We start from the raw sequence: 12048 nt of genomic DNA, 5'->3' as shown, positions 1-12048 counted from the left end.
GCCTCTCTGCCTCTCTGCCTCTCCTCTGCCTCTCCTCTGCCTCTCCTCTGCCTCTCTGCCTCTCTGCCTCTGCCTCAAGTGCTTGGATTAAAGGTGTGTGCCACCATTGCCTGCCCTGTTTCCTGGATTTATAATCATTGTTTTAAGTGAACAAATAAAGCTACAGGCCTATGTGATTGGTTAAACTAATCCCGGCTCATTGAATCTGCATGATCTATGCAGCCTGTGGTTAACTGCAAATAAGACAAGCCTGCTTAGTTAACACCAGAGTTAGAATATTGAGCTACAGGTGCCAAGCTGAGAGAAACTGCCCAGTAATGGAGGATGTGAAAGCTAACTTCCCTACCACTTGGTCTCTTCCCTACCACTTGATAGGATATGCCAATTTACCCACATTTTCTGCTAGTCCATGTGTGTGCTGTGTTATATACATTTGTAACCAATGTAGAATATTAGTGAATTATCCTTAGGCTATTGGCTCGATGTAACAATTAACATCATCTTACACTACTTATTTTGTGTTTGAAACAAGGTTTCATGTACCTAGGCTGCCTCCAAACTCACTGTGAAGCCACGGATGGTCTTGATCTTCTCTGATCCTCCTGCCTCCACCCACCAAGTGCTGGACTTATGGGCCTGCCCCCACCACCTCCTGTGTCTCAGGTGCTGGAGCTCAAACCCAGGGCATCATACGTATTGCAAAACCTCACTTCTCAACCCAGCCTCATCTTACACAGTTTTTATAGATCTAGAATTCGGAGGTCTGTAAGTCTGAGAAGTTCTGAGTCCAGTACCTCCCGAGGTTACGATCGACATCAGTTTTCTGGAGGAATGTGTAGAAGGAGGAGGATCTACTTTTAGAATGGTCCACCCACACGGCTGGCAAGCTGTGTTTCCTCATCATGCAGACCTCTGCCTAGTGCTTAGGTGTCCTCACACCACAGAGGTGACTTCAGCACAATGACTGAGGAGCTTAAGAGAGCACACAGAAGTCTAGGGTGCCTTTTGTGACCTTATGTTAGAGGCACATGTGGTGGTTTGTATATGCCCAGGGAGTGGCACTATTAGGAGGCCCTGTAGAAGTAGGTGTGGCCTTGTTGGAGTGGGCGTGTCACTGTAGGCGTGGGCTTTAAGACCCTCATCCTAGCTGCCTGGGAGTCAGTCTTCTACTACAGCCTTCAGATGAAGATGTAGAACTCTCAGCTCCTCCTGCACCATGCTTGCCTGGATGCTGCCATGTTCCTGCCTTGATGATACTGGACTGAACCTCTGAACCTGTAAGCCAGCCCCAATTAAATGTTGTCCTTATAAGAGTTGCCTTAGTCATGGTGTCTGTTCACAGCAGTAAAACCCTAACTAAAGGGCTGGTGAGATGGCTTAGCAGGTAAGAGTACTGACTGCTCTTCTGAAGGTCCTGAGTTCAAATCCCAGAAACTACATGGTGGCTCACAACCATCCATAATGAGATCTGATGCCCTCTTCTGGTGTGTCTGAAGACAGCTACAGTATACTTATATATAATAAGAAATAAGTCTTTTTTAAAAAATCCTAACTAAGACAGCATATGTCCAAGACAGTCCTGATTAGAAGTAAGATTCTTAGGTCTGTCTCTGCTGATGGGGAAGACTAGTGGACTCTTCCTTTTGAAGACTGTAAAGAACTGGAGACATTTTAAAGCCACCATCTACAACACTCAGGGTTGCCCTCTGGCATGTACATACAAACACATACAGACACAAACACAAACACAGAGACAGACAGAGACAGAGAGGAGAGACAGAGACAGAAAGACACACAGAGAAAGACAGAGAGACAGAGAGAGGAGAGACAGGGACAGAAAGATACAGAGAAAGACAGAGAGGAGAGACAGAGAGACACACAGAGAAAGATAGAAAGAGAGAAGAGACAGAGAGATACCGAGAGAAGAGAGACAGACAGAAAGACACAGAGAGAGAGACAGAGAGACAGAGAGACAGAGAGACAGAGAGACAGAGAGACAGAGAGAAACAGAGAAGCCTAAAACAGCACAGTTTTTAGCCAAGAGCTCACTGGGTGAGATCTGCTGATAAAATCTCCTGGAAGTGAAAATCCCTGGAGGCTGGAGGTACCCAGGCTCACCAGGGAGTAGTAGTAGTAGCCCAAAGTGGACTGTCTGGTGTGACCTTCTTTTGTCCTGTTAGTAACAGGGTCTATACATACACACACCCCACCAACAGCAACAGGATCAAACATCTCCATTTCCAGATGGAATAAAGCCCAATCAACATGCCTTTTACTTAGAGGGGAAGTGCAGAGACCCATCCGCAGGTCCAGGGCTGGCCTAAGAGAGCTCCATCACTCCTTTCAACCTGTCAAGTCCACTATTTCTTTTGTACCTCCTTCATCTCTATACTAAGCTTTCAGAGAAATAAAAGCCACCGCACTCCACTTAGGAGGACGCTCTTTATTTATAACGTGCAGGAGAGTGCTCTGTAGACAGCCGGCATCAGTTCCAACACTTCCTGATCAGTCAATCATCTTGACAGAGGCACTGGCACTTTATCTGTGTTAAAGGAAAAGACAAGGCACAAGCCTAGAGCCGAATAGTTCTTCAAATATAGGAAGACATTAGCATTAGCCTACGTCTCCACCTGCACCCCCCACTCAGCCTGACCACCTGCAGTCACCCCAACCTTGGCTTTGTTAATGTGCCCTATTCTGATGTCACAATAACACTCCCTGGGCGGCAAAATCAAGTCAATAGACACAACTGGTCTCTGTCAACGTCAACAACCGTCCCCAGGGATGAGTCTGCCCAGCCATGGCTTGGGAATGGTTTTCAGTTGGTTTATCCAGTATCCATTTAGATGGGCTCTTACGGGTTCCAAAGCAGTACAAGTTTCCCAACCTCCTTTGGAATAAAACGGGTTGTGGGGAGGAGACACAGACAGCCTGGCATACCCTACTTAGCTAGAGTCCCAGGAGACTGGTGGGCTCAAAGTGAGGAGGGCTGATACAACCTTAAGCAAATTAATACAAGTAGTCTAAAAACTATCTTACTTTGAAACTGAGCACTTTGGGTCCATATATAATTTGCTAGAGTCATTTTTTTTAAGTGTTACCAAACCTGGAGTAAACAGGTTATTTATCCAGGTCATTTTCTCTAAGAATGAAACAATGTGTGTGTCTCTAGGGAATAGTTTCATATTTGACATTCGTTCTGGGACGGTCTTGGGATGCTGAGTCATAGGTAATATTCATATTTGGCTCAGGGAGTCAATGTGGTGCCACATATCTATACTCCCAGTGGGTTTATGAGGCTGATCAGGAGGTTCAAGGTTTACCCAGGCTACACAGCAAGTTCTAGACCTGCCTCAAAACCAAAAGTAAAAGGGGAGTTGAGAGGACTCTGAGTTTGGATTGCCTGCCACTATGTGAAAAGCAAGGAGCAGTGGCGTGTGCCCATTATCCTAGCCCGGGGGGGGGGGGGGGGGGGGAGAGACGCAGGAGGGGGCCTGGGGCTCACTGGCCAGCTAGTCTGTCTGAATCAATGAGTCCAGACCCTGTGAAGAATCCCTGTCTCAAGAAATAAGGTAGGAAGCCCTAGAGGAAGAGAACTACACTTGTGCAGGTACACATACAAACACAGGCACACGCCATGGGGGCCAGTGGCATGGCTCAGTGGGCAGAAGTTACTCCTTCCGAGTCTGACATCAGGACACCCACAGTGGAGAGAGCTAATGCTGCAAGTCAACCTCTGACCTTTATACATGTTCCAAGGTGCATCATAACACACACACACACACAATTTAAAATGTGATACTCTTGGAACATGGACAGGAGACTAAGGGGATGATCTAATAAGGACTGGAAAAAAACAGCTAATAATAGCCAGCTCTGCCCACATTCGTTTGGCCTGAGTTGTCCTTTCTTTGAAAGATAGAGACAGACGTCTCAAGATTCTGATCCCGTTCAGGGATATTTTTTTTTTCCTGGATGCTACCCCTTAGGAAGGAATGGATGAAGGGAAGAAGGAGTGAAAGGCAAAAAAGACAGAGGATGTGAGGGAGAAGGGAGATCTGCTGGAGCCATACTCGTAACGAGACCAGAGGACCCGGGGAACGGAGTACATGAGCAAAAACATTTGAGAGGTTTATTTAAAAAACAGATCTCCTGGAGCTAGTGAGGTGGCTCATTTGGCAGAGTGCCTTCCTCATAAGCATAAGGACCCACATGAAGGACCAATATGAAGGAGAAAGAAAAGAAAACTAAGCCGGGCAGTGGTGGCGCATGCCTTTAATCCCAGCACTTGGGAGGCAGAGGCAGGTGGATTTCTGAGTTTGAGGCCAGCCTGGTCTACAAAGTGAGTTCCAGGATAGTCGGGGCACGTGAAAAACCAAAAATAAATATAAATAAATAAATAAATAAATAAAATAAAAACATGGATCCTTGGGACTTGGCTGGGTAGCCAGTCTCATCAAATGGGCGAGCCACAGCTCAGGGAGAGATTCAGTCTCAAAACACAAGGTAGAGGGGCTGGACAGATGGCTCTGTGGTAAAGAGCATTGGTTACTCTCAAGGAGGACCCTGTTACAATGGCCAGTAACCCACGTGGTAGCTTACAAACATCTGTAAGTCCAGTTCTATGGATGCAGTGCACGCTTCTGACTTTTGAGGACACGCGTGTAGGATATATGTGGTACACGTATGTACATGCAGGAGGGAAGCATTCATATGCATAAAATAAAACATGTAAAGCTAAAATATTCACAGAACAAAACAGCAGCAGCAACAACAAAAAGGTTGACTGTCTCCTTAGCACCTGCTATGGTGGCTCCCAATTGTCTGTGACTCCAGGTGCAGGGCATCCGGTGCCCCTTTCTAGCCTTTGTGGGCACGAGGTATGCACATGGTACACAGATATAAATGCAGACAAACCCTCGTATAATATGAAATAAAATAAATGTCACTGTTTGAAAGACAGGGTCTCTGGGACTGGAGAGATGGCTCAGTGGTTAAGAGCCCTGACTGCTCTTCCAGAGGTCCTGAGTTCAATTCCCAGCAACCACATGGTGGTTCACAACCATCTGTAATGGGATCTGATGCGTGTGTCTGTCTGAGACAGCTACAGTTCTCATATACATAAAATAAATAAATAAATCTTTAAAAAAAACAAAATACAAGGTCTCTCTATATCACCCTGGCTGTTCTGGAAAAAATAAATATTAAATCATCTTATAAAATGATAAAAATAGAAAATACGCACAGAAAAAGTCACATATCTCTACAAGGAACGTATGTGTTTACATATTTAATCCAAGTAAAAATAAAGTTAACAGTATGACCCTTTGTCATGAACAGAAGGACCTATGCTATCTTTGTGATTCTACATAGAGAACATATGGCTGGGACATAGCAAATACTGGTGGAACGCTAGACTGAAAGTCTCTATTACTAACCTTATTTGTAAGTGTCCCTAAGGGATTAAACCCGGGGTCCTGTGCTTACTCGGCAAGCACGATACTATCAGACTATATCCCCAGCCCCAAACTATGTTTTCAAGTACGGAACATCTATTTCTGCCTTTAGGGTACAGTTCTTAATGTGGTATAGTCACTTGGGGAAAGCGGTGTTGATCCGATTACAAAAATGGAGGGGGCACTTACTGTTTGCCACTGACACAGCAATTCGTACACAGCCTGGGGACATTTGTGTTTCCAAGGAAAGGGTGGCAATGGAGGTGTGGCTCAGTACTGTAGCATTTACCTTGTATGTACAGGGCCCTGTGTATGAGCCCTAGCACCGAGTGTGAACGTGTGTCTGTGTGTGTGCCCATGTGCGTGGGCACAGATGGAAGAGGGATTAAAATATTAAATGTTCTAACAGTGAAAGATAATCTTGCCAACTTTAATGTTCAGTCGTCTTTCAAAACGCACAGGAAAATGTTGTGTGTAAAACAGGAAGCTGGGATCCGGGCAGTGGTGGCACACGCCTTTAATCCCAGCACTTGGGAGGCAGAGGCAGGTGGATTTCTGAGTTCGAGGCCAGCCTGGTCTACANAGTGAGTTCCAGGACAGCCAGGACTACACAGAGAAACCCTGTCTCNAAAAACCAAAAAACAAAACAAAACAAAACAAAACAAAACAAAACAAAAAAAACCCAGGAAGCTGGGCATTGTTGCTCACATTTATAATCTCAGAGCTCAGTGAGCTGAGGCAGTAGGGTTGTTGTTAAGTTTGAAAACTAACCTGGCGACACAATGAGTTCTAGGCCATCCCTGGGAGACCTTGCCTCAGGAAAAACAAATTGCCAAGTGGTGGTGGCACATGCCTTTGATCCCAGCAGGGCAGGCTGCTCTCTGAGGTCTAGGCCAGCCTGGTCCACAGAGTGAGTTCCAGGACAGACAAGTATACACAGAGAAAGCATGTTTTGAAAACAAACAAACAAACAAACAAAGGGGAATAAACAAAGCTTGCAGAAGGAAGTAAATAAAACACTTTTGTATAAATATACATTCATCCATTCAATAAATATGTGGGCCAGGGAGATAGGTTAGAGGGCAAAGGAGCCTGCTGCCAAGCCTGACTATTTGAGTTCAATCCCGTCTGGCAAGTTGTCCTCTGACTTCTACATGAGTTCCTTGACACACACACACACACACACACACACACACACACACACACACACACACACTAAATAAATAAATAAATAATCATATAGTAAAAGTAAACTAAATAAATGTATAGTCAAAAGTAAATGTAAATAAAATTAAACCCTCACTTAATTTATCCAATTGACATCTGGCACCATGGTTGTAAAAAGATGGGAAATACGAGGTGACAATAGGAGGGTCCTTTCTTTGCAATGGATTATTTATCAATCCTTCATTATTGATGAGACTGGTAAATGACACCCAGCCTGCGGGGAACACCACTGCTGCCACAGTTCACTCCTGGTTCCTTTCATTTGTTTGCTCAGCAGGCAGCTTTTGAATCTCGGTCACCAAGCAGCCAACCTGGACTGCCAAGACTGACTTATGGAGGAGTAGCTGCGACCTACGGTGAGTCAGAGTTCCCGTGGACCAGGCACAGTTTGAGGGTGCGTTTTTCAGAATGGCTAGTGGGGACTCCTTCAGAATTCAGTGTTTTCACCTCAGCCTTCCTCTCTGCTCTCTGCCACCGCTCCGGAAGCCTTTCTGTATTGCTTGCAGCCCGAGGGAGATTTCCTCCAAAACTTGCCAGAGACACTTAACCGCAGGAGCCAGCCTCTCTGGTGTGGCTCTGAGGCAGATCTGCAGTGCTTTGTGTTGTTGTTTTACCTTGCAGCCCGCACAGAAAGTTTCCAGAAATTTCTCCGTTTCATTTTTAAGTAGTTCTTCAAACGACCTTCTATTCAAGTTAGCGATAGGGAAAATAAAGTGGGGAAACCCAAACCAAGCCTTGAGAGAAGGAGCAGAGAGGACAGGGATGCAGAGCTGAGTAGGGCGGACCCACCTGCGGAGGAACGGAGGGAGACACACACTCACTCGCAGACATGCAGGAAGACCAGAGTGGGACCCCGCCCTGGTGACCTCCCGGGTGCCCTTTTACAAAGTTGCCTCCTTTGTCTTGGGCACAGATCACTACATCTTTGTAGAAACGCTACCACTCAGCTTAGACTCTGGAGTAGGGCGGAGAATGGCAATCACACTCAGGTATTAGCAAGCACGGACCTAAATTCAGCGATGCTGGCAGTGCCTCCGCTGAGGGGAGGGGGTTTAACTTACAGCAGTTGCTCACGTGCTTCTCTTGGGGGACCCCTTACAAGTCACTGCAGATTCCCGGAGGGGGGCGACATTTTATAGCCAAGCGTGTGAACAAGACCTAGTTGTTTATGTTTTCAAGTCTGTTTAGGGGCTGGGAAGTGTCTGTGGTGTGGCAGAGCGTCTGGTGTGCTTGAATGTTTTTACTTTCTGTTTCCTGTTCATGTGTGGTTTAAAGACATCTCTCCCCTTAACTGGGGCGGGGTGTTTACCTCGCTTCCTCTCAGGGGCTGTCTTTGCCTTTAGTCTGCTTGGGAATACTGATCCTGCCTGCTGAACACTGAGTGCAGGATCCCAGTTTCACCCCACTTTGCTTTGGTTTGGAAAGTTCTTTCTGTGGTCTGCTCCTTGATTTTGAAGGACCATGCATTTGGTAGCTCGCGATCTCCTACTGCGGCGTCGAAGCTCCAGGGACACTCATAGGTGTTGGGTTAAACTCCTCTTACTTGGCTGTCACGTGTAGACAGCTGTTGGAGTTGATCAATGTGCCACCCATGGTCAGAGAGAATGCCCTAAGCACCCTAATTCCAAACTTCATCTCAGCCCATTCACTGTGTATTTGCTTTTAAAGAAAGAATCCATGGAAGAGAACTAAGACGTGGGTCAGTTTCTGCTTACTCTGTGCAAAGGGGAAACTTACCAAATAGGAAGTAAAGAGGAAAAACAGCGCACCACTTCTTTAGCTGTGGGCTAACATCCTAAAGCCTACCTTAGGAAGAGATAACTTTTGTTATCTCATTATATTGGCATTTTCCTAACTGTTCTTATAAGCAAACGTGTTTATTCTTGGCCTAAATAAGGGGAGATGTAGATGGGCCCTTTAATAAGGTTTCTTCCTTCCTTCTTTCCAGTCTTTCTTTCTTTATTTATTTATTTTTTCTTTTTCTTTTTTCTTTTTTTTTTTTTTTTGGAGTGTGTGTTCAACAGCTTCTTAGGTGTCTCCTGTTGAAGAGTCCAAGAACTGTAGGTGCATTGTAGAAAGAATATTTAGCCGGGCGTGGTGGCGCACGCCTTTAATCCCAGCACTCGGGAGGCAGAGGCAGGCGGATTTCTGAGTTCGAGGCCAGCCTGGTCTACANCGGATTTCTGAGTTCGAGGCCAGCCTGGTCTACAAAGTGAGTGCCAGGACAGCCAGGGCTACACAGAGAAACCCTGTCTCGAAAAACCAAATAAAAAAAAAAAAAGAATATTTAACTTTTAAATTGTATTTACTTATGTGTGTGTAACTGTGCATATATGAACATGGGCTCATGCATGCTATAGCACATGTGGGTGATTTGAATGTGGGTCCTGGGAACTGAACTTAAAGCCTCAGGTTTGGCAACAAGTGCCTTATTCGTCGATGACCAGTTTCAGGGATTTTTTTTAAGCCACGGAGCCCATTACAGTTATAATGGATTCTAGAATTTTTCCAGAAGTAATTTTGGGAGAAAATTCTGTATCTGCATATTGACGACTTCACTAACTGGCCTTCTGATTTCTCCAGTAGAAAGCTACTGCCATCTCTTATTATAGTCTGAAAAGAGAATCCTGTAGATTTTGTTCCAAGTGGTCAGACTTCTCAGCTAGCATTCTGGATATTAGATGCTAATTCAACCCCAAGCCTGTTCCCTTCTAAAGTGCCTGCTTGCTGACTTTCCTTCAAATGAGAGTTAGGGAGAGAGTAAGGCACACCTTTAAGCCCAGCACTCAGAAAGCAGAGGAAGGCAGATCTGAGTTTGAAGCCAGCCTAGTCTACAGGAGTTCCAGAACGGCCAGAGATACAAAGAGAAACCCTGTCTCAAAAAATTGAGGAGGTTTGCTCAGTGGTTAAAAGCATGGACTGCTTTCTAGGGGGCTCAAGTTTAATCTCTAGCACCCACCGCAGGTGGCTCACAAGACCCTGTAACTCCAGCCCCAGGACATCCAATACCTCTGGCCTTTATCAGTACTTGTGCTTAGGTGCTCCCCTCCCCACAGATGTAAACACATAACTTAAAATAATAAACAAACATTTAAAGAGTGATGTTGTCCCAGTGTCAGACAGAGGAAGCTCTGAGCCCCACTCTACTGTTCCTTTTCGGAATTTCTCTTTGCTTGGTGTTTTTGTTTAGGGTTTAGTTTATCTCCATTGTTTCCTGTGTCATAATGTAAAGAAACTTTTTTAAAATATATATAATAAAGAAGGGTACTTGGGAACTAGTAAAGTGTTTTTTAAATACCTAGGCTTAAAGAGCTGGGGAGTGTACTTGGTAGTGTGCTTGCTGAGGAAGTGTGAGGCTGTGGGTTAAATCCCTGGCATCTTTACCAGTGCTTATTTTGCTGATAGAGCTTATTTCTAAAATAGTGGTTTGTGTGAGTGTGTTTAATTTAAAGACAGGTTCTTTCTTGGGAGTAGCCCAGGTTGGCCTCCATATTGAGTCAACCCCTTTCCTCTGTAATCCGAGTGCTGGGATTGCAGAGGTGACCACCAAGCCTGACTTAAACAGTGCTTTGCAGACTCACTGTACTATAAGATATCTGATCCTGTCAAAATGATTCTGGTTGAGTGGACCCTGAGTGGGCAGATGGTGTTGGCCCAGCATATTTACCAGTGTTTTGATCAGTAGGCAAGGTCCAAGAGGGCCAAACTCACCGTTGAAGCTGAATGAATGGTTTCCAATGGTTTTGTTTGGGTGGTGATGGTGATGTGTGCTGTAGATTCACTGCCATACCCATATGTAAAATGATCTTGAAAAGGAAGACCTTGAGCTAAGCATGGCAGTGAACATCTCTGGTCTCACTCCAAAGGCTGAGGCAGGAAGAGGATGGTGAGCTCTAGCCAAGCCTGGGCAGGCGACCTAGGAAGAGACTGTCTCAGAAAGTAAAGTAGCGGACAGGACAACTTAAGAGCACTTGCTGCTCTTGCAAAGGACCCAAGTACAATCCCCACTTCCTACTTTGGGCAACTCACAACTGCCTGTAAGTCTGTGTTCAGGAGAGCTGATGCCCTCTTCTGGCCTCTATAGTTCCTCCCCCTCAGCCCCCCAACAAATACGTGGTCAAACAAAATTTGTTTGTAAACTTATAAGATGAAACAACCACAAAAGACAGTAGCTGGGCGGCCCTGAAGACCAGAGTTTCATCTCAGAAGCTATGGGGAGGTGGAAGGAGAGACGTGACTCCCGAAGGTTGTTCTGTGACCTCCCCATGCACGGTGATGTGCTTGTATCTTCTACCCACTCTAACCCTGTATTATACACATACAACATTTTAAACAGTCTCCTAGGGCTGGGGTGGAGCCTAGTAGTAAAGAGCTTGCCTAGCATGCTGGATTTAACCTAAGCACCAACCTAACCTAACCCCTGCCCCCACAAAAATCGAGAACCTTGGTATCTTAGGGTTGGCAGACTGAAATCTGGGAATGACATAGATTTCTACTCCCAATGTTAATGATGAGTCCAGTTTTCTAATATAGCTGATGATTAGTGTTTTATAGACAGTAAAATTGAACCGAGCCAGGAGACAGTTTGTCTATTGGCATGGAATCCATACTGTGTTAGTATTTATAGGTGATTAGTATTTTAGTGTTAAGTGCTAGTGACTGGTTTAGCGCATCACATTAAACTTTTAGAGAATTCTGGCAGTGCTAAGTTTCAGCGCATTGTGTGGACAGAGGCTGTTTTACAAGTTTATGGATGAGCATAGCAATCACTAAGACTAAAAACCTATGGGTTCTCAAGAGTTTTCTTTTTTAAAAAATTAGATTCATTCATTTTGTTTTATGAGTGTTTTACGTACACGTATGTACGTGCATTACATGTGTGCCTGGTTGCCCACAAAGGTCAGAGAGGAGCCCCTTGAACTAAAGTTAGAGATGGTCATAAGCTGTCATGTGGTTGCTGGGAATTGAACCTGTGTCCTCTGCAAAAGCAGGAGCTGCTCTTAACCGCTGAGCTATCTCCTAGCCCCAATAAATCACTTAGTCCCAGCTGGTGGTTCAATACCTGCCTTCAGCATCAGGATGAGATTGGTATTGTACATTTGGTCATTATTTCATCTACAAGAGCTGAATTTCCATTAAACATGCAAAATATCCATACATTAAACACCTTAGTGATAATTCCAAGTCACCAGTAATGCACCTGTGTCACATTAAGGATAGAAATACAAGGGGCTGGAGAGGTGGCTCAGTGGTTAAGAGCGCTGACTACTCTTCCAAAGGTCCAGAGTTCAAATCCCAGCAACCACATGGTGGCTCACAACCATCTGTAATGAGATCTGATGCCCTCTTCTGGTGTGTCTGAAGA

At 45.1% G+C, this 12048-nt stretch overlaps 1 protein-coding gene and 1 long non-coding RNA gene across 2 annotated transcripts in view; one reads left to right on the top strand and one right to left on the bottom strand.

The window, feature by feature from the left end:
* Positions 1 to 2423: 2423 nt before the first annotated feature.
* On the bottom strand, positions 2424 to 7518 carry LOC115029076. Its single transcript, XR_003834633.1, has 2 exons — positions 7473 to 7518; positions 2424 to 2542 (listed from the first exon to the last, which is right to left on the bottom strand). It is a non-coding gene; the product is annotated as an uncharacterized LOC115029076 (long non-coding RNA).
* Positions 6973 to 12048, top strand: part of Nup153 (nucleoporin 153) — a 63837-nt gene continuing 58761 nt past the window's right edge. Inside the window, exon 1 of the mRNA XM_021180145.2 lies at positions 6973 to 7039. The gene's annotated coding sequence lies outside the window, so the exon portion shown is untranslated. The remainder of the gene's footprint in view (positions 7040 to 12048) is intronic.

This window comes from Mus caroli, chromosome 13 (genome assembly GCF_900094665.2).
Source record: "Mus caroli chromosome 13, CAROLI_EIJ_v1.1, whole genome shotgun sequence".
Classification (NCBI taxonomy): domain Eukaryota; kingdom Metazoa; phylum Chordata; class Mammalia; order Rodentia; family Muridae; genus Mus; species Mus caroli.
This window is presented reverse-complemented; position numbering and strand designations above follow the sequence as displayed.